At 43.6% G+C, this 22,939-nt stretch overlaps 1 long non-coding RNA gene across 1 annotated transcript; it reads left to right on the top strand.

Moving 5' to 3' along the window:
• The first annotated feature begins 454 nt into the window (after positions 1-454).
• Positions 455-21,061, top strand: LOC307181377. Its single transcript, XR_013826612.1, has 5 exons — positions 455-522; positions 8,341-8,422; positions 9,921-10,002; positions 11,502-11,583; positions 20,981-21,061. It is a non-coding gene; the product is annotated as an uncharacterized lncRNA (long non-coding RNA).
• The last annotated feature ends 1,878 nt before the right edge of the window (positions 21,062-22,939 follow it).

Raw genomic sequence — 22,939 nt, 5'->3', positions numbered from 1 at the left:
TAATGGGTACCATGCAATATGACTTCAAAGGGTCTTCATTTGCTCACCGAACCTCTCCAATCCTATCACTGCTGCATTTATGCCCCTGTACACATGCTTGATTCTCTTTCGGAGACATAGCAATCCATAGGTTTTAAGATACTTACTAGTCAGGTACATTCTTAGGCGTTTAATATGCGGTGTTGAGTCCATTTCGTTGAGCAAGGAGTAGCTCTTGTCTATTCCATATTTGGCTTAAGGAACTTTATCTGTGCTCATTTCAATCTCTGGTTTTATGCAGCACCCCAACTCACCTTTCCCCTTAAGCAAGCATAAGTTGGTTTTCGAAATTTGAGACCCTGTTCTGTTCTGTAATTCAGTTCCTGTGTAGCCAAGTTTACATTCCGTGTATTACTGATATCTTATGATGTTTCTTTTTCTGTGTGACTTATTTCAGTTAGAATCATCATACCTGAATCCACTCATTGTGCTGCTAAGGGCCTGATGACACAGATTTCATTGCTGAGTGATATTGCTTTTTAAGTAAATACCACAACTTCTTTATCCATTTTTCACTTTCTGCGATGTTGAACTTGTACTGTAAATGAGGTTCTTGTAAAGAGAGCCGTTCCAAACTTTGGGGTGGCTGTGTCTTTTTGATTTTAAATTCCCTAAGCTATAGGACCATAAGTGGAAGTGCCCTAAGCTCTGTTGCTTTGTTTTTTAGATGTTTCAGGAAACACCATACACTTCTCCCGAGTGGTTGTTGGCAATTTACATCCCGCCCATCAGCATAACAAGGCTCCCAGTTCTCCATGGCCTGTCCTGCCTTTCTGGATTTTACACTTTTTTTCAGATGGCCCTTTTGACCGGGGGGAAGTGAGACTTCATTGTAGTGCAGATTTCCTTTGCAAGCTTGCTTGGTTGGCCAAAAAGGGCGTATGCGTTTTTTCCTGAATATATTCAGGAAAAAACGCATACGCCCTTTTTGGCCAAGTGCATCATTGTGGACGTTCTGCCTCTTTTCCTATGCTTTCAATGCAATTCCAGTCTACCTCCTGAAATCGGTTTCCTGCAATTCTGCCCCGCTTTCAAGTCCTCTTGGCAGCCTTACTTCAGTCTATTTTTGGACGATAGCTGTCATTTATAACTCTGCAGGTTTGTGAATTACAGTGCCCCTGAGCTCCTTTCTTCAACTCGCTTTCTTGTGAGCTGGCCGCAACACCGCAGGATGGCTTTAGGCCCTAATCTGGTTCCGGCACGGCATGCTGAGCCTTTGGTTAATTCCTCTTCCTGGTGGGAAATGAGAGTTAAATTTGCCCGTCCAGACACCTCCAGCTAGTCTCTCATTGGTTCTCGCTATTCCTGTTCATCTTCCGCAGAAATTGCAAACTGGGCCAAACAGGAGGTTAAAGGGACTGACTCTCCAAGTCGGGAGAGTGTTAGTAAAGCGTCTGGAATGTTGCACCCGAGTACCAGGGTACGAAAACTGAGACATATTTGAACACGTCTCCCGATCACATGGTTGATCATACTCTAGGTTCCACATGCATGTTTTAGCTGAAGGAAGAATACCTTAAACCTGGGTAGTTGAGACCCGTGGAATGGGTACCATGCAATATGACTTCAAAGGGTCTTCATTTGCTCACCGAGCCTCTCCAATCCTATTACTGCTGCGTTTATGCCCCTGTACACACGCTTGATTCTCTTTTGGAGACATAGCAATCCATAGGTTTTAAGATACTTACTTGTCAGGTACATTCTTAGGCGTTTAATATGGGGTTTTGAGTCCATTTCGTTGAGCAAGGAGTAGCTCTTGTCTATTCCATATTTGGCTTAAGGAACTTTATCTGTGCTCATTTCAATCTCTGGTTTTATGCAGCACCCCAACTCACCTTTCCCCTTAAGCAAGCATAAGTTGGTTTTCTAAATTTGAGACCCTGTTCTGTTTTGGAATGCAGTTCATGTGTAGCCAAGTTTACATTCCGTGTATTAGTGATATCTTATGATGTTTCTTTTTCTGTGTGACTTATTTCAGTTAGAATCATCATACCTGAATCCACTCACTGTGCTGCTAAGGGCCTGATGACACAGATTTCATTGCTGAGTGATATTGCTTTGTAAGTAAATACCACAACTTCTTTATCCATTTTTCACTTTCTGCGATGTTAAACTTGTACTGTAAACGAGGTTCTTGTAAACAGAGCCGTTCCAAACTTTGGAGTGGCTGTGTCTTTTTCATTTTAATTTCCTTAAGCTATAGGACCATAAGTGGAAGTGCCCTAGGTTTTGTTGCTTTGTTTTTTAGTTGTTTCAGGAAACACCATACACTTCTCCCAAGTGGTTGTTGGCAATTTACATCCCGCCCATCAGCATAACAAGGCTCCCAGTTCTCCATGGCCTGTCCTGCCTTTCTGGATTTTACCCTTTTTTCAGATGGCCCTTTTGACCGGGGGGAAGTGAGACTTCATTGTAGTGCAGATTTCCTTTGCAAGCTTGCTTGGTTGGCCAAAAAGGGCGTATGCGTTTTTTCCTGAATATATTCAGGAAAAAACGCATACGCCCTTTTTGGCCAAGTGCATCATTGTGGACGTTCTGCCTCTTTTCCTATGCTTGAAATGCAATTCCAGTCTACCTCCTGAAATCGGTTTCCTGCAATTCTGCCCCGCTTTCAAGTCCTCTTGGCAGCCTTACATCAGTCTATTTTTGGACGATAGCTGTCATTTATAACTCTGCAGGTTTGTGAATTACAGTGCCCCTGAGCTCCTTTCTTCAACTCGCTTTCTTGTGACCTGGCCGCAACACCACAGGATGGCTTCAGGCCCTAATCTGGTTCCGGCCCGGCATGCTGAGCCTTTGGTTAATTCCTCTTCCTGGTGGGAAATGAGAGTTGAATTTGCCCGTCCAGACACCTCCAGCTAGCCTCTCATTGGTTCTCGCTATTCCTGTTCATCTTCCGCAGAAATTGCAAACTGGGCCAAACAGGAGGTTAAAGGGACTGACTCTCCAAGTCGGGAGAGTGTTAGTAAAGCGTCTGGAATGTTGCACCCGAGTACCAGGGGAGGAAAACTGAGACATATTTGAACACGTCTCCCGTTCACATGGTTGATCATACTCTGGGTTCCACATGCATGTTTTAGCTGAAGGAAGAATACCTTAAACCTGGAGAGTTGAGACCCGTGTAATGGGTACCATGCAATATGACTTCAAAGGGTCTTCATTTGCTCACCGAACCTCTCCAATCCTATCACTGCTGCGTTTATGCCCCTGTACACACGCTTGATTCTCTTTTGGAGACATAGCAATTCATAGGTTTTAACATACTTACTAGTCAGGTACATTCTTAGGCGTTTAATATGGGGTTTTGAGTCCATTTCGTTGAGCAAGGAGTAGCTCTTGTCTATTCCATATTTGGCTTAAGGAACTTTATCTGTGCTCATTTCAATCTCTGGTTTTATGCAGCACCCCAACTCACCTTTCCCCTTAAGCAAGCATAAGTTGGTTTTCTAAATTTGAGACCCTGTTCTGTTTTGGAATGCAGTTCCTGTGTAGCCAAGTTTACATTCCGTGTATTACTGATATCTTATGATGTTTCTTTTTCTGTGTGACTTATTTCAGTTAGAATCATCATACCTGAATCCACTCATTGTGCTGCTAAGGGCCTGATGACACAGATTTCATTGCTTAGTGATATTGCTTTGTAAGTAAATACCACAACTTCTTTATCCATTTTTCACTTTCTGCGATGTTGAACTTGTACTGTAAACGAGGTTCTTGTAAACAGAGCCGTTCCAAACTTTGGGGTGGCTGTGTCTTTTTGATTTTAAATTCCCTAAGCTATAGGACCATAAGTGGAAGTGCCCTAGGCTCTGTTGCTTTGTTTTTTAGATGTTTCAGGAAACACCATACACTTCTCCCGAGTGTCTGTTGGCAATTTACATCCCGCCCATCAGCATAACAAGGCTCCCAGTTCTCCAGGGCCTGTCCTGCCTTTCAGGATTTTACACTTTTTTCAGATGGCCCTTTTGACCGGGGGGAAGTGAGACTTCATTGTACTGCAGACTTCTTTGCAAGCTTGCTTGGATGGCCAAAAAGGGCGTATGCGTTTTTTCCTGAATATATTCAGGAAAAAACGCATACGCCCTTTTTGGCCAAGTGCATCATTGTGGACGTTCTGCCTCTTTTCCTATGCTTTCAATGCAATTCCAGTCTACCTCCTGAAATCGGTTTCCTGCAATTCTGCCCCGCTTTCAAGTCCTCTTGGCAGCCTTACTTCAGTCTATTTTTGGACGATAGCTGTCATTTATAACTCTGCAGGTTTGTGAATTACAGTGCCCCTGAGCTCCTTTCTTCAACTCGCTTTCTTTTGAGCTGGCCGCAGCACCGCAGGATGGCTTCAGGCCCTAATCTGGTTCCGGTACGGCATAATGAGCCTTTGGTTATTTCCTCTTCCTGGTGGGAAATGAGAGTTAAATTTGCCCGTCCAGACATCTCCAGCTAGCCTCTCATTGGTTCTCGCTATTCCTGTTCATCTTCCGCAGAAATTGGAACCTGTGCCAAACAGGAGGTTAAAGGCGCTGACTCTCCAAGTGGGGAGAGTGTTAGTAAAGCGTCTGGAATGTTGCACCCGAGTACCAGGGGAGGAAAACTGAGACATATTTGAACACGTCTCCCGTTCACATGGTTGATCATACTCTGGGTTCCACATGCATGTTTTAGCTGAAGGAAGAATACCTTAAACCTGGAGAGTTGAGACCCGTGTAATGGGTACCATGCAATATGACTTCAAAGGGTTTTCATTTGCTCACCGAACCTCTCCAATCCTATCACTGCTGCGTTTATGCCCCTGTACACATGCTTGATTCTCTTTTGGAGACATAGCAATCCATAGGTTTTAAGATACTTACTAGTCAGGTACATTCTTAGGCGTTTAATATGGGGTTTTGAGTCCATTTCGTTGAGCAAGGAGTAGCTCTTGTCTATTCCATATTTGGCTTAAGGAACTTTATCTGTGCTCATTTCAATCTCTGGTTTTATGCAGCACCCCAACTCACCTTTCCCCTTAAGCAAGCATAAGTTGGTTTTCTAAATTTGAGACCCTGTTCTGTTTTGGAATGCAGTTCTTGTGTAGCCAAGTTTACATTCCGTGTATTAGTGATATCTTATGATGTTTCTTTTTCTGTGTGACTTATTTCAGTTAGAATTATCGTACCTTAATCCACTCATTATGCTGCTACGGGCCTGATGACATAGATTTCATTGCTGAGTGATACTGCATTGTACGTAAGTACCACAAGTTCTTTATCCATTTTTCACTTTCTGCGATGTTGAACTTGTACTGTAAACGAGGTTCTTGTAAACAGAGCTGTTCCAAACTTTGGGGTGGCTGTGTCTTTTTCATTTTAATTTCCCTAAGCTATAGGACCATAAGTGGAAGTGCCCTAGGCTCTGTTGCTTTGTTTTTTAGATGTTTCAGGAAACACCATACACTTCTCCCGAGTGGTTGTTGGCAATTTACATCCCGCCCATCAGCATAACAAGGCTCCCAGTTCTCCATGGCCTGTCCTGCCTTTCTGGATTTTACACTTTTTTCAGATGGCCCTTTTGACCGGGGGGAAGTGAGACTTCATTGTAGTGCAGATTTCCTTTGCAAGCTTGCTTGGTTGGCCAAAAAGGGCGTATGCGTTTTTTCCTGAATATATTCAGGAAAAAACGCATACGCCCTTTTTGGCCAAGTGCATCATTGTGGACGTTCTGCCTCTTTTCCTATGCTTTCAATGCAATTCCAGTCTACCTCCTGAAATCGGTTTCCTGCAATTCTGCCCCGCTTTCAAGTCCTCTTGGCAGCCTTACTTCAGTCTATTTTTGGACGATAGCTGTCATTTATAACTCTGCAGGTTTGTGAATTACAGTGCCCCTGAGCTCCTTTCTTCAACTCGCTTTCTTGTGACCTGGCCGCAACACCGCAGGATGGCTTCAGGCCCTAATCTGGTTCTGGCACGGCACGCTGAGCCTTTGGTTAATTCCTCTTCCTGGTGGGAAATGAGAGTTATATTTGCCCATCCAGACACCTCCAGCTAGTCTCTCATTGGTTCTCGCTATTCCTGTTCATCTTCCACATAAATTGCAAACTGGGCCAAACAGGAGGTTAAAGGGACTGACTCTCCAAGTGGGGAGAGTGTTAGTAAAGCGTCTGGAATGTTGCACCCGAGTACCAGCGTCCGAAAACTGAGACATATTTGAACACGTCTCCCGATCACATGGTTGATCATACTCTAGGTTCCACATGCATGTTTTAACTGAAGGAAGAATACCTTAAACCTGGGTAGTTGAAACCCGTGGAATGGGTACCATGTAATATGACTTCAAAGGGTCTTCATTTGCTCACCGAACCTCTCCAATCCTATCACTGCTGCGTTTATGCCCCTGTACACATGCTTGATTCTCTATTGGAGACATAGCAATCCATAGGTTTTAAGATACTTACTAGTCAGGTACATTCTTAGGCGTTTAATATGGGGTGTTGAGTCCATTTCGTTGAGCAAGGAGTAGCTCTTGTCTATTCCATATTTGGCTTAAGGAACTTTATCTGTGCTCATTTCAATCTCTGGTTTTATGCAGCACCCCAACTCACCTTTACCCTTAAGCAAGCATAAGTTGGTTTTCTAAATTTGAGACCCTGTTCTGTTCTGTAATTCAGTTCCTGTGTAGCCAAGTTTACATTCCGTGTATTACTGATATCTTATGATGTTTCTTTTTCTGTGTGACTTATTTCAGTTAGAATCATCATACCTGAATCCACTCATTGTGCTGCTAAGGGCCTGATGACACAGATTTCATTGCTGAGTGATATTGCTTTGTAAGTAAATACCACAACTTCTTTATCCATTTTTCACTTTCTGCGATGTTGAACTTGTACTGTAAACGAGGTTCTTGTAAACAGAGCCGTTCCAAACTTTGGGGTGGCTGTGTCTTTTTGATTTTAATTTCCCTAAGCTATAGGACCATAAGTGGAAGTGCCCTAGGTTCTGCTGCTTTGTTTTTTAGATGTTTCAGGAAACACCATACACTTCTCCCAAGTGGTTGTTGGCAATTTACATCCCGCCCATCAGCATAACAAGGCTCCCAGTTCTCCATGGCCTGTCCTGCCTTTCTGGATTTTACACTTTTTTCAGATGGCCCTTTTGACCGGGGGGAAGTGAGACTTCATTGTAGTGCAGATTTCCTTTGCAAGCTTGCTTGGTTGGCCAAAAAGGGCGTATGCGTTTTTTCCTGAATATATTCAGGAAAAAACGCATACGCCCTTTTTGGCCAAGTGCATCATTGTGGACGTTCTGCCTCTTTTCCTATGCTTTCAATGCAATTCCAGTCTACCTCCTGAAATCGGTTTCCTGCAATTCTGCCCCGCTTTCAAGTCCTCTTGGCAGCCTTACTTCAGTCTATTTTTGGACGATAGCTGTCATTTATAACTCTGCAGGTTTGTGAATTACAGTGCCCCTGAGCTCCTTTCTTCAACTCGCTTTCTTGTGACCTGGCCGCAACACCGCAGGATGGCTTCAGGCCCTAATCTGGTTCCGGCACGGCACGCTGAGCCTTTGGTTAATTCCTCTTCCTGGTGTGAAATGAGAGTTAAATTTGCCCATCCAGACTCCTACAGGTAATCTCTCATTGGTTCTCGCTATTCCTGTTCATCTTCCGCAGAAATTGCAAACTGGGCCAAACAGGAGGTTAAAGGGACTGACTCTCCAAGTCGGGAGAGTGTTAGTAAAGCGTCTGGAATGTTGCACCCGAGTACCAGGGGAGGAAAACTGAGACATATTTGAACACGTCTCCCGTTCACATGGTTGATCATACTCTGGGTTCCACATGCATGTTTTAGCTGAAGGAAGAATACCTTAAACCTGGAGAGTTAAGACCCGTGTAATGGGTACCATGCAATATGACTTCAAAGGGTCTTCATTTGCTCACCGAACCTCTCCAATCCTATCACTGCTGCGTTTATGCCCCTGTACACATGCTTGATTCTCTTTCGGAGACATAGCAATCCATAGGTTTTAAGATACTTACTAGTCAGGTACATTCTTAGGCGTTTAATATGCGGTGTTGAGTCCATTTCGTTGAGCAAGGAGTAGCTCTTGTCTATTCCATATTTGGCTTAAGGAACTTTATCTGTGCTCATTTCAATCTCTGGTTTTATGCAGCACCCCAACTCACCTTTCCCCTTAAGCAAGCATAAGTTGGTTTTCGAAATTTGAGACCCTGTTCTGTTCTGTAATTCAGTTCCTGTGTAGCCAAGTTTACATTCCGTGTATTACTGATATCTTATGATGTTTCTTTTTCTGTGTGACTTATTTCAGTTAGAATCATCATACCTGAATCCACTCATTGTGCTGCTAAGGGCCTGATGACACAGATTTCATTGCTGAGTGATATTGCTTTTTAAGTAAATACCACAACTTCTTTATCCATTTTTCACTTTCTGCGATGTTGAACTTGTACTGTAAATGAGGTTCTTGTAAAGAGAGCCGTTCCAAACTTTGGGGTGGCTGTGTCTTTTTGATTTTAAATTCCCTAAGCTATAGGACCATAAGTGGAAGTGCCCTAAGCTCTGTTGCTTTCTTTTTTAGATGTTTCAGTAAACACCATACACTTCTCCCGAGTGGTTGTTGGCAAATTACATCCCGCCCATCAGCATAACAAGGCTCCCAGTTCTCCATGGCCTGTCCTGCCTTTCTGGATTTTACACTTTTTTCAGATGGCCCTTTTGACTGGGGGGAAGTGAGACTTCATTGTAGTGCAGATTTCCTTTGCAAGCTTGCTTGGTTGGCCAAAAAGTGCGTATGCGTTTTTTCCTGAATATATTCAGGAAAAAACGCATACGCCCTTTTTGGCCAAGTGCATCATTGTGGACGTTCTGCCTCTTTTCCTATGCTTTCAATGCAATTCCAGTCTACCTCCTGAAATCGGTTTCCTGCAATTCTGCCCCGCTTTCAAGTCCTCTTGGCAGCCTTACTTCAGTCTATTTTTGGACGATAGCTGTCATTTATAACTCTGCAGGTTTGTGAATTACAGTGCCCCTGAGCTCCTTTCTTCAACTCGCTTTCTTGTGACCTGGCCGCAACACCGCAGGATGGCTTCAGGCCCTAATCTGGTTCCGGCACGGCACGCTGAGCCTTTGGTTAATTCCTCTTCCTGGTGGGAAATGAGAGTTAAATTTGCCCGTCCAGACTCCTACAGGTAATCTCTCATTGGTTCTCGCTATTCCTGTTCATCTTCCGCAGAAATTGCAAACTGGGCCAAACAGGAGGTTAAAGGGACTGACTCTCCAAGTCGGGAGAGTGTTAGTAAAGCGTCTGGAATGTTGCACCCGAGTACCAGGGGAGGAAAACTGAGACATATTTGAACACGTCTCCCGTTCACATGGTTGATCATACTCTGGGTTCCACATGCATGTTTTAGCTGAAGGAAGAATACCTTAAACCTGGAGAGTTAAGACCCGTGTAATGGGTACCATGCAATATGACTTCAAAGGGTCTTCATTTGCTCACCGAACCTCTCCAATCCTATCACTGCTGCATTTATGCCCCTGTACACATGCTTGATTCTCTTTCGGAGACATAGCAATCCATAGGTTTTAAGATACTTACTAGTCAGGTACATTCTTAGGCGTTTAATATGCGGTGTTGAGTCCATTTCGTTGAGCAAGGAGTAGCTCTTGTCTATTCCATATTTGGCTTAAGGAACTTTATCTGTGCTCATTTCAATCTCTGGTTTTATGCAGCACCCCAACTCACCTTTCCCCTTAAGCAAGCATAAGTTGGTTTTCGAAATTTGAGACCCTGTTCTGTTCTGTAATTCAGTTCCTGTGTAGCCAAGTTTACATTCCGTGTATTACTGATATCTTATGATGTTTCTTTTTCTGTGTGACTTATTTCAGTTAGAATCATCATACCTGAATCCACTCATTGTGCTGCTAAGGGCCTGATGACACAGATTTCATTGCTGAGTGATATTGCTTTTTAAGTAAATACCACAACTTCTTTATCCATTTTTCACTTTCTGCGATGTTGAACTTGTACTGTAAATGAGGTTCTTGTAAAGAGAGCCGTTCCAAACTTTGGGGTGGCTGTGTCTTTTTGATTTTAAATTCCCTAAGCTATAGGACCATAAGTGGAAGTGCCCTAGGCTCTGTTGCTTTGTTTTTTAGATGTTTCAGGAAACACCATACACTTCTCCCGAGTGGTTGTTGGCAATTTACATCCCGCCCATCAGCATAACAAGGCTCCCAGTTCTCCATGGCCTGTCCTGCCTTTCTGGATTTTACACTTTTTTTCAGATGGCCCTTTTGACCGGGGGGAAGTGAGACTTCATTGTAGTGCAGATTTCCTTTGCAAGCTTGCTTGGTTGGCCAAAAAGGGCGTATGCGTTTTTTCCTGAATATATTCAGGAAAAAACGCATACGCCCTTTTTGGCCAAGTGCATCATTGTGGACGTTCTGCCTCTTTTCCTATGCTTTCAATGCAATTCCAGTCTACCTCCTGAAATCGGTTTCCTGCAATTCTGCCCCGCTTTCAAGTCCTCTTGGCAGCCTTACTTCAGTCTATTTTTGGACGATAGCTGTCATTTATAACTCTGCAGGTTTGTGAATTACAGTGCCCCTGAGCTCCTTTCTTCAACTCGCTTTCTTGTGACCTGGCCGCAACACCGCAGGATGGCTTCAGGCCCTAATCTGGTTCCGGCACGGCACGCTGAGCCTTTGGTTAATTCCTCTTCCTGGTGGGAAATGAGAGTTAAATTTGCCCGTCCAGACTCCTACAGGTAATCTCTCATTGGTTCTCGCTATTCCTGTTCATCTTCGGCAGAAATTGCAAACTGGGCCAAACAGGAGGTTAAAGGGACTGACTCTCCAAGTCGGGAGAGTGTTAGTAAAGCGTCTGGAATGTTGCACCCGAGTACCAGGGGAGGAAAACTGAGACATATTTGAACACGTCTCCCGTTCACATGGTTGATCATACTCTGGGTTCCACATGCATGTTTTAGCTGAAGGAAGAATACCTTAAACCTGGAGAGTTAAGACCCGTGTAATGGGTACCATGCAATATGACTTCAAAGGGTCTTCATTTGCTCACCGAACCTCTCCAATCCTATCACTGCTGCATTTATGCCCCTGTACACATGCTTGATTCTCTTTCGGAGACATAGCAATCCATAGGTTTTAAGATACTTACTAGTCAGGTACATTCTTAGGCGTTTAATATGCGGTGTTGAGTCCATTTCGTTGAGCAAGGAGTAGCTCTTGTCTATTCCATATTTGGCTTAAGGAACTTTATCTGTGCTCATTTCAATCTCTGGTTTTATGCAGCACCCCAACTCACCTTTCCCCTTAAGCAAGCATAAGTTGGTTTTCGAAATTTGAGACCCTGTTCTGTTCTGTAATTCAGTTCCTGTGTAGCCAAGTTTACATTCCGTGTATTACTGATATCTTATGATGTTTCTTTTTCTGTGTGACTTATTTCAGTTAGAATCATCATACCTGAATCCACTCATTGTGCTGCTAAGGGCCTGATGACACAGATTTCATTGCTGAGTGATATTGCTTTTTAAGTAAATACCACAACTTCTTTATCCATTTTTCACTTTCTGCGATGTTGAACTTGTACTGTAAATGAGGTTCTTGTAAAGAGAGCCGTTCCAAACTTTGGGGTGGCTGTGTCTTTTTGATTTTAAATTCCCTAAGCTATAGGACCATAAGTGGAAGTGCCCTAAGCTCTGTTGCTTTGTTTTTTAGATGTTTCAGGAAACACCATACACTTCTCCCGAGTGGTTGTTGGCAATTTACATCCCGCCCATCAGCATAACAAGGCTCCCAGTTCTCCATGGCCTGTCCTGCCTTTCTGGATTTTACACTTTTTTTCAGATGGCCCTTTTGACCGGGGGGAAGTGAGACTTCATTGTAGTGCAGATTTCCTTTGCAAGCTTGCTTGGTTGGCCAAAAAGGGCGTATGCGTTTTTTCCTGAATATATTCAGGAAAAAACGCATACGCCCTTTTTGGCCAAGTGCATCATTGTGGACGTTCTGCCTCTTTTCCTATGCTTTCAATGCAATTCCAGTCTACCTCCTGAAATCGGTTTCCTGCAATTCTGCCCCGCTTTCAAGTCCTCTTGGCAGCCTTACTTCAGTCTATTTTTGGACGATAGCTGTCATTTATAACTCTGCAGGTTTGTGAATTACAGTGCCCCTGAGCTCCTTTCTTCAACTCGCTTTCTTGTGAGCTGGCCGCAACACCGCAGGATGGCTTTAGGCCCTAATCTGGTTCCGGCACGGCATGCTGAGCCTTTGGTTAATTCCTCTTCCTGGTGGGAAATGAGAGTTAAATTTGCCCGTCCAGACACCTCCAGCTAGTCTCTCATTGGTTCTCGCTATTCCTGTTCATCTTCCGCAGAAATTGCAAACTGGGCCAAACAGGAGGTTAAAGGGACTGACTCTCCAAGTCGGGAGAGTGTTAGTAAAGCGTCTGGAATGTTGCACCCGAGTACCAGGGTACGAAAACTGAGACATATTTGAACACGTCTCCCGATCACATGGTTGATCATACTCTAGGTTCCACATGCATGTTTTAGCTGAAGGAAGAATACCTTAAACCTGGGTAGTTGAGACCCGTGGAATGGGTACCATGCAATATGACTTCAAAGGGTCTTCATTTGCTCACCGAGCCTCTCCAATCCTATTACTGCTGCGTTTATGCCCCTGTACACACGCTTGATTCTCTTTTGGAGACATAGCAATCCATAGGTTTTAAGATACTTACTTGTCAGGTACATTCTTAGGCGTTTAATATGGGGTTTTGAGTCCATTTCGTTGAGCAAGGAGTAGCTCTTGTCTATTCCATATTTGGCTTAAGGAACTTTATCTGTGCTCATTTCAATCTCTGGTTTTATGCAGCACCCCAACTCACCTTTCCCCTTAAGCAAGCATAAGTTGGTTTTCTAAATTTGAGACCCTGTTCTGTTTTGGAATGCAGTTCATGTGTAGCCAAGTTTACATTCCGTGTATTAGTGATATCTTATGATGTTTCTTTTTCTGTGTGACTTATTTCAGTTAGAATCATCATACCTGAATCCACTCACTGTGCTGCTAAGGGCCTGATGACACAGATTTCATTGCTGAGTGATATTGCTTTGTAAGTAAATACCACAACTTCTTTATCCATTTTTCACTTTCTGCGATGTTAAACTTGTACTGTAAACGAGGTTCTTGTAAACAGAGCCGTTCCAAACTTTGGAGTGGCTGTGTCTTTTTCATTTTAATTTCCTTAAGCTATAGGACCATAAGTGGAAGTGCCCTAGGTTTTGTTGCTTTGTTTTTTAGTTGTTTCAGGAAACACCATACACTTCTCCCAAGTGGTTGTTGGCAATTTACATCCCGCCCATCAGCATAACAAGGCTCCCAGTTCTCCATGGCCTGTCCTGCCTTTCTGGATTTTACCCTTTTTTCAGATGGCCCTTTTGACCGGGGGGAAGTGAGACTTCATTGTAGTGCAGATTTCCTTTGCAAGCTTGCTTGGTTGGCCAAAAAGGGCGTATGCGTTTTTTCCTGAATATATTCAGGAAAAAACGCATACGCCCTTTTTGGCCAAGTGCATCATTGTGGACGTTCTGCCTCTTTTCCTATGCTTGAAATGCAATTCCAGTCTACCTCCTGAAATCGGTTTCCTGCAATTCTGCCCCGCTTTCAAGTCCTCTTGGCAGCCTTACATCAGTCTATTTTTGGACGATAGCTGTCATTTATAACTCTGCAGGTTTGTGAATTACAGTGCCCCTGAGCTCCTTTCTTCAACTCGCTTTCTTGTGACCTGGCCGCAACACCACAGGATGGCTTCAGGCCCTAATCTGGTTCCGGCCCGGCATGCTGAGCCTTTGGTTAATTCCTCTTCCTGGTGGGAAATGAGAGTTGAATTTGCCCGTCCAGACACCTCCAGCTAGCCTCTCATTGGTTCTCGCTATTCCTGTTCATCTTCCGCAGAAATTGCAAACTGGGCCAAACAGGAGGTTAAAGGGACTGACTCTCCAAGTCGGGAGAGTGTTAGTAAAGCGTCTGGAATGTTGCACCCGAGTACCAGGGGAGGAAAACTGAGACATATTTGAACACGTCTCCCGTTCACATGGTTGATCATACTCTGGGTTCCACATGCATGTTTTAGCTGAAGGAAGAATACCTTAAACCTGGAGAGTTGAGACCCGTGTAATGGGTACCATGCAATATGACTTCAAAGGGTCTTCATTTGCTCACCGAACCTCTCCAATCCTATCACTGCTGCGTTTATGCCCCTGTACACACGCTTGATTCTCTTTTGGAGACATAGCAATTCATAGGTTTTAACATACTTACTAGTCAGGTACATTCTTAGGCGTTTAATATGGGGTTTTGAGTCCATTTCGTTGAGCAAGGAGTAGCTCTTGTCTATTCCATATTTGGCTTAAGGAACTTTATCTGTGCTCATTTCAATCTCTGGTTTTATGCAGCACCCCAACTCACCTTTCCCCTTAAGCAAGCATAAGTTGGTTTTCTAAATTTGAGACCCTGTTCTGTTTTGGAATGCAGTTCCTGTGTAGCCAAGTTTACATTCCGTGTATTACTGATATCTTATGATGTTTCTTTTTCTGTGTGACTTATTTCAGTTAGAATCATCATACCTGAATCCACTCATTGTGCTGCTAAGGGCCTGATGACACAGATTTCATTGCTTAGTGATATTGCTTTGTAAGTAAATACCACAACTTCTTTATCCATTTTTCACTTTCTGCGATGTTGAACTTGTACTGTAAACGAGGTTCTTGTAAACAGAGCCGTTCCAAACTTTGGGGTGGCTGTGTCTTTTTGATTTTAAATTCCCTAAGCTATAGGACCATAAGTGGAAGTGCCCTAAGCTCTGTTGCTTTGTTTTTTAGATGTTTCAGTAAACATCATACACTTCTCCCCAGTGATTGTTGACAATTTACATCCCGCCCATCAGCATAACAAGGCTCCCAGTTCTCCATGGCCTGTCCTGCCTTTCTGGATTTTACACTTTTTTCAGATGGCCCTTTTGACTGGGGGGAAGTGAGACTTCATTGTAGTGCAGATTTCCTTTGCAAGCTTGCTTGGTTGGCCAAAAAGGGCGTATGCGTTTTTTCCTGAATATATTCAGGAAAAAACGCATACGCCCTTTTTGGCCAAGTGCATCATTGTGGACGTTCTGCCTCTTTTCCTATGCTTTCAATGCAATTCCAGTCTACCTCCTGAAATCGGTTTCCTGCAATTCTGCCCCGCTTTCAAGTCCTCTTGGCAGCCTTACTTCAGTCTATTTTTGGACGATAGCTGTCATTTATAACTCTGCAGGTTTGTGAATTACAGTGCCCCTGAGCTCCTTTCTTCAACTCGCTTTCTTGTGACCTGGCCGCAACACCACAGGATGGCTTCAGGCCCTAATCTGGTTCCGGCACGGCACGCTGAGCCTTTGGTTAATTCCTCTTCCTGGTGGGAAATGAGAGTTAAATTTGCCCGTCCAGACACCTCCATCTAGTCTCTCATTGGTTCTCGCTATTCCTGTTCATCTTCCGCAGAAATTGCAAACTGGGCCAAACAGGAGGTTAAAGGGACTGACTCTCCAAGTCGGGAGAGTGTTAGTAAAGCGTCTGGAATGTTGCACCCGAGTACCAGGGTACGAAAACTGAGATATATTTGAACACGTCTCCCGTTCACATGGTTGATCATACTCTGGGTTCCACATGCATGTTTTAGCTGAAGGAAGAATACCTTAAACCTTGAGAGTTGAGACCCGTGGAATTGGTACCATGAAATATGACTTCAAAGGGTCTTCATATGCTCACCGAACCTCTCCAATCCTATCACTGCTGCGTTTATGCCCCTGTACACATGCTTGATTCTCTTTCGGAGACATAGCAATCAATAGGTTTTAAGATACTTACTAGTCAGGTACATTGTTAGGCGTTTAATATGGGGTGTTGAGTCCATTTCGTTGAGCAAGGAGTAGCTCTTGTCTATTCCATATTTGGCTTAAGGAACTTTATCTGTGCTCATTTCAATCTCTGGTTTTATGCAGCACCCCAACTCACCTTTCCCCTTAAGCAAGCATAAGTTGGTTTTCTAAATTTGAGACCCTGTTCTGTTCTGTAATTCAGTTCCTGTGTAGCCAAGTTTCCATTCCGTGTATTACTGATATCTTATGATGTTTCTTTTTCTGTGTGACTTATTTCAGTTAGAATCATCATACCTGAATCCACTCATTGTGCTGCTAAGGGCCTGATGACACAGATTTCATTGCTGAGTGATATTGCTTTGTAAGTAAATACCATAACTTCTTTATCCATTTTTCACTTTCTGCGATGTTGAACTTGTACTGTAAACGAGGTTCTTGTAAACAGAGCCAATCCAAACTTTGGGGTGGCTGTGTCTTTTTGATTTTAATTTCCCTAAGCTATAGGACCATAAGTGGAAGTGCCCTAGGCTCTGTTGCTTTGTTTTTTAGGTGTTTCAGGAAACACCATACACTTCTCCCGAGTGGTTGTTGGCAATTTACATCCCGCCCATCAACATAACAAGGCTCCCAGTTCTCCATGGCCTGTCCTGCCTTTCTGGATTTTACACTTTTTTCAGATGGCCCTTTTGACCGGGGGGAAGTGAGACTTCATTGTAGTGCAGATTTCCTTTGCAACCTTGCTTGGTTGGCCAAAAAGGGCATATGCGTTTTTTCCTGAATATATTCAGGAAAAAACGCATACGCCCTTTTTGGCCAAGTGCATCATTGTGGACCTTCTGCCTCTTTTCCTATGCTTTCAATGCAATTCCAGTCTACCACCTGAAATCGGTTTCCTGCAATTCTGCCCTGCTTTCAAGTCCTCTTGGCAGCCTTACTTCAGTCTATTTTTGGACGATAGCTGTCATTTATAACTCTGCAGGTTTGTGAATTACAGTGTCCCTGAGCTCCTTTCTTCAACTCGCCTTCTTGTGACCTGGCCGCAACACCGCAGGATGTCTTCAGGCCCTAATCTGGTTCTGGCACGGCACGCTGAGCCTTTGGTTAATTCCTCTTCCTGGTGGGAAATGAGAGTTATATTTGCCCATCCAGACACCTCCAGCTAGTCTTTCATTGGTTCTCGCTATTCCTGTTCATCTTCCACAGAAATTGCAAACTGGGCCAAACAGGAAGTTAAAGGGACTGACTCTCCAAGTGGGGAGAGTGTTAGTAAAGCGTCTGGAATGTTGCACCCGAGTACCAGGGGAGGAAAACTGAGACATATTTGAACACGTCTCCCGATCACATGGTTGATCATACTCTAGGTTCCACATGCATGTTTTAGATGAAGGAAGAATACCTTAAACCTGGGTAGTTGAAACCCGTGGAATGGGTACCATGCAATATGACTTCAAAGGGTCTTCATTTGCTCACGAACCTCTCCAATCCTATCACTGCTGCGTTTATGCCCCTGTACACATGCTTGATTCTCTTTCGGAGACATAGCAATCCATAGGTTTTAAGATACTTACTAGTCAGGTGCATTCTTAGGCGTTTAATATGGGGTTTTGTGTCCATTTCGTTGAGCAAGGAGTAGCTCTTGTCTATTCCATATTTGGCTTAAGGAACTTTATCTGTACTCATTTCAATCTCTGGTTTTATGCAGCACCCCAACTCACCTTTCACCTTAAGCAAGCATAAGTTGGTTTTCTAAATTTGAGACCCTGTTCTGTGTTGGAATGCAGTTCCTGTGTAGCCAAGTTTACATTCCGTGTATTAGTGATATCTTATGATGTTTCTTTTTCTGTGTGACTTATTTCAGTTAGAATCATCGTACCTGAATCCACTCATTATGCTGCTACGGGCCTGATGACATAGATTTCATTGCTGAGTGATACTGCATTGTACGTAAGTACCACAAGTTCTTTATCCATTTTTCACTTTCTGTGATATTGAACTTGTACGGTAAACGAGGTTCTTGTAAACGGAGGCGTCCCAAACTTTGGGGTGGCTGTGTCTTTTTGATTTTAATTTCCCTAAGCTATAGGACCATAAGCGCAAGTGCCCTAGGCTCTGTTGCTTTGTTTTTTAGATGTTTCAGGAAACACCATACACTTCTCCTGAGGGTCTGTTGGCAATTTACATCCCGCCCATCAGCATAACAAGGCTCCCAGTTCTCCATGGCCTGTCCTGCCTTTCTGGATTTTACACTTTTATCAGATGGCCCTTTTGACCAGGGGGAAGTGAGACTTCATTGTAGTGCAGATTTCTTTGCAAGCTTGCTTGGTTGGCCAAAAAGGGCGTATGCGTTTTTTCCTGAATATATTCAGGAAAAAACGCATACGCCCTTTTTGGCCAAGTGCATCATTGTGGACGTTCTGCCTCTTTTCCTATGCTTTCAATGCAATTCCAGTCTACCTCCTGAAATCGGTTTCCTGCAATTCTGCCCCGCTTTCAAGTCCTCTTGGCAGCCTTACTTCAGTCTATTTTTGGACGATAGCTGTCATTTATAACTCTGCAGGTTTGTGAATTACAGTGCCCCTGAGCTCCTTTCTTCAACTCGGTTTCTTGTGACCTGGCCGCAACACCGCAGGATGGCTTCAGGCCCTAATCTGGTTCCGGTACGGCACGCAGAGCCTTTGGTTATTTCCTCTTCCTGGTGGGAAATGAGAGTTAAATTTGCCCGTCCAGACACCTCCAGCTAGCCTCTCATTTGTTCTCGCTATTCCTGTTCATCTTCCACAGAAATTGCAAACTGGGCCAAACAGGAGTTTAAAGGCGCTGACTCTCCAAGTGAGGAGAGTGTTAGTAAAGCGTCTGGAATGTTGCACCCGAGTACCAGGGTAGGAAAACTGAGACATATTTGAACACGTCTCCCGTTCACATGGTTGATCATACTCTGGGTTCCACATGCATGTTTTAGCTGAAGGAAGAATACCTTAAACCTGGAGAGTTGAGACCCGTGGAATGGGTACCGTGCAATATGACTTCAAAGGGTCTTCATTTGCTCACCGAACCTCTCCAATCCTATCACTGCTGCGTTTATGCCCCTGTACACACGCTTGATTCTCTTTTGGAGACATAAGAATCCATAGGTTTTAAGATACTTACTAGTCAGGTACATTCTTAGGCGTTTAATATGGGGTTTTGAGTCCATTTCGTTGAGCAAGGAGTAGCTCTTGTCTATTCCATATTTGGCTTAAGGAACTTTATCTGTGCTCATTTCAATCTCTGGTTTTATGCAGCACCCCAACTCACCTTTCCCCTTAAGCAAGCATAAGTTGGTTTTCTAAATTTGAGACCCTGTTCTGTTCTGTAATTCAGTTCCTGTGTAGCCAAGTTTACATTCCGTGTATTACTGATATCTTATGATGTTTCTTTTTCTGTGTGACTTATTTCAGTTAGAATCATCATACCTGAATCCACTCATTGTGCTGCTAAGGGCCTGATGACATAGATTTCATTGCTGAGTGATACTGCATTGTACATAAGTACCTGAAGTTCTTTATCCATTTTTCACTTTATGCGATGTTGAACTTGTACTGTAAACGAGGTTCTTGTAAACAGAGGCGTTCCATACTTTGGGATGGCTGTGTCTGTTTGATTTTAATTTCCCTAAGCTATAGGACCATAAGTGGAAGTGCCCTAGGCTCTGTTGCTTTGTTTTTTACATGTTTCAGGAAACACCATACACTTCTCCTGAGTGTCTGTTGGCAATTTACATCCCGCCCATCAGCATAACAAGGCTCCCAGTTCTCCATGGCCTGTCCTGCCTTTCTGGATTTTACACTTTTTTCAGATGGCCCTTTTGACCAGGGGGAAGTGAGACTTCATTGTAGTGCAGATTTCCTTTGCAAGCTTGCTTTGTTGGCCAAAAAGTGCGTATGCGTTTTTTCCTGAATATATTCAGAAAAAAACGCATACGCCCTTTTTGGCCAAGTGCATCATTGTGGACGTTCTGCCTCTTTTCCTATGCTTTCAATGCAATTCCAGTCTACCTCCTGAAATCGGTTTCCTGCAATTCTGCCCCGCTTTCAAGTCCTCTTGGCAACCTTACTTCAGTCTATTTTTGGACGATAGCTGTCATTTATAACTCTGCAGGTTTGTGCATTACAGTGCCCCTGAGCTCCTTTCTTCAACTCGCTTTCTTGTGACCTGGCCGCAACACCGCAGGATGTCTTCAGGCCCAAATCTGGTTCCGGCACAGCACGCTGATCCTTTGGTTAATTCCTCTTCCTGGTGGGAAATGAGAGTTAAATTTGCCCGTCCAGACACCTCCAGCTAGTCTCTCATTGGTTCTCCCTATTCCTGTTCATCTTCCGCAGAAATTGCAAACTGGGCCAAACAGGAGGTTAAAGGGACTGACTCTCCAAGTGGGGAGAGTGTTAGTAAAGCGTCTGGAATGTTGCACCCGAGTACCAGGGTACGAAAACTGAGACATATTTGAACACGTCTCCCGATCACATGGTTGATCATACTCTAGGTTCCACATGCATGTTTTAGCTGAAGGAAGAATACCTTAAACCTGGGTAGTTGAAACCCGTGGAATGGGTACCATGCAATATGACTTCAAAGGGTCTTCATTTGCTCACCGAACCTCTCCAATCCTATCACTGCTGCGTTTATGCCCCTGTACACATGCTTGATTCTCTTTCAGAGACATAGCAATCCATAGGTTTTAAGATACTTACTAGTCAGGTACATTCTTAGGCGTTTAATATGCGGTGTTGAGTCCATTTCGTTGAGCAAGGAGTAGCTCTTGTGTATTCCATATTTGGCTTAAGGAACTTTATCTGTGCTCATTTCAATCTCTGGTTTTATGCAGCACCCCAACTCACCTTTCCCCTTAAGCAAGCATAAGTTGGTTTTCTAAATTTGAGACCCTGTTCTGTTCTGTAATTCAGTTCCTGTGTAGCCAAGTTTACATTCCTTGTATTACTGATATCTTATGATGTTTCTTTTTCTGTGTGATTTATTTCAGTTAGAATCATCATACCTGAATCCACTCATTGTGCTGCTAAGGGCCTGATGACACAGATTTCATTGCTGCGTGATATTGCTTTGTAAGTAAATACCACAACTTCTTTATCCATTTTTCACTTTATGCGATGTTGAACTTGTACTGTAAATGAGGTTCTTGTAAACAGAGCCGTTCCATACTTTGGGGTGGCTGTGTCTTTTTGATTTTAATTTCCCTAAGCTATAGGACCATAAGTGGAAGTGCCCTAGGCTCTGTTGCTTTGTTTTTTAGATGTTTCAAAAAACACCATACACTTCTCCGGAGTGTCTGTTGGCAATTTACATCCCGCCCATCAGCATAACAAGGCTCCCAGTTCTCCATGGCCTGTCCTGCCTTTCTGGATTTTACACTTTTTTCAGATGGCCCTTTTGACTGGGGGGAAGTGAGACTTCATTGTAGTGCAGATTTCCTTTGCAAGTTTGCTTGGTTGGCCAAAAAGGGCGTATGCGTTTTTTCCTGAATATATTCAGGAAAAAACGCATACGCCCTTTTTGGCCAAGTGCATCATTGTGGACGTTCTGCCTCTTTTCCTATGCTTGAAATGCAATTCCAGTCTACCTCCTGAAATCGGTTTCCTGCAATTCTGCCCCGCTTTCAAGTCCTCTTGGCAGCCTTACTTCAGTATATTTTTGGACGATAGCTGTCATTTATAACTCTGCAGGTTTATGCATTACAGTGCCACTGATCTCCTTTCGTCAACTCGCTTTCTTGTGACCTGTCCGCAACACCGCAGGATGGCTTCAGGCCCTAATCTGGTTCCGGCACGGCACGCTGAGCCTTTGGTTATTTCCTCTTCCTGGTGGGAAATGAGAGTTAAATTTGCCCGTCCAGACACCTCCAGCTAGTCTCTCATTGGTTCTCACTATTCCTGTTCATCTTCCGCAGAAATTGCAAACTGGGCCAAACAGGAGGTTAAAGGGACTGACTCTCCAAGTCGGGAGAGTGTTAGTAAAGCGTCTGGAATGTTGCACCCGAGTACCAGGGTACGAAAACTGAGACATATTTGAACACGTCTCCCGATCACATGGTTGATCATACTCTAGGTTCCACATGCATGTTTTAGCTGAAGGAAGAATACCTTAAACCTGGGTAGTTGAAACCCGTGGAATGGGTACCATGCAATATGACTTCAAAGGGTCTTCATTTGCTCACCGAACCTCTCCAATCCTATCACTGCTGCGTTTATGCCCCTGTACACATGCTTGATTCTCTTTCGGAGACATAGCAATCCATAGGTTTTAAGATACTTACTAGTCAGGTACATTCTTAGGCGTTTAATATGCGGTGTTGAGTCCATTTCGTTGAGCAAGGAGTAGCTCTTGTCTATTCCATATTTGGCTTAAGGAACTTTATCTGTGCTCATTTCAATCTCTGGTTTTATGCAGCACCCCAACTCACCTTTCCCCTTAAGCAAGCATAAGTTGGTTTTCTAAATTTGAGACCCTGTTCTGTTTTGGAATTCAGTTCCTGTGTAGCCAAGTTTACATTCCGTGTATTAGTGATATCTTATGATGTTTCTTTTTCTGTGTGACTTATTTCAGTTAGAATCATCATACCTGAATCCACTCACTCTGCTTTTAAGGGCCTGATGACATAGATTTCATTGCTGAGTGATATTGCTTTGTAAGTAAATACCACAACTTCTTTATCCATTTTTCACTTTATGCGATGTTGAACTTGTACTGTAAATGAGGTTCTTGTAAACATAGGCGTCCTAAACTTTGGGGTGGCTGTGTCTTTTTGATTTTAATTTCCCTAAGCTATACGACCATAAGTGGAAGTGCTCTAGGCTCTGTTGCTTTGTTTTTTAGATGTTTCAGGAAACACCATACACTTCTCCCGAGTGTCTGTTGGCAATTTACATCCCGCCCATCAGCACAACAAGGCTCCCAGTTCTCCATGGCCTGTCCTGCCTTTCTGGATT

Source organism: Stenella coeruleoalba, assembly GCF_951394435.1.
Source record: "Stenella coeruleoalba genome assembly, contig: scaffold_197, whole genome shotgun sequence".
In the NCBI taxonomy this organism is placed as follows: Eukaryota; Metazoa; Chordata; class Mammalia; order Artiodactyla; family Delphinidae; genus Stenella; species Stenella coeruleoalba.
This window is presented reverse-complemented; position numbering and strand designations above follow the sequence as displayed.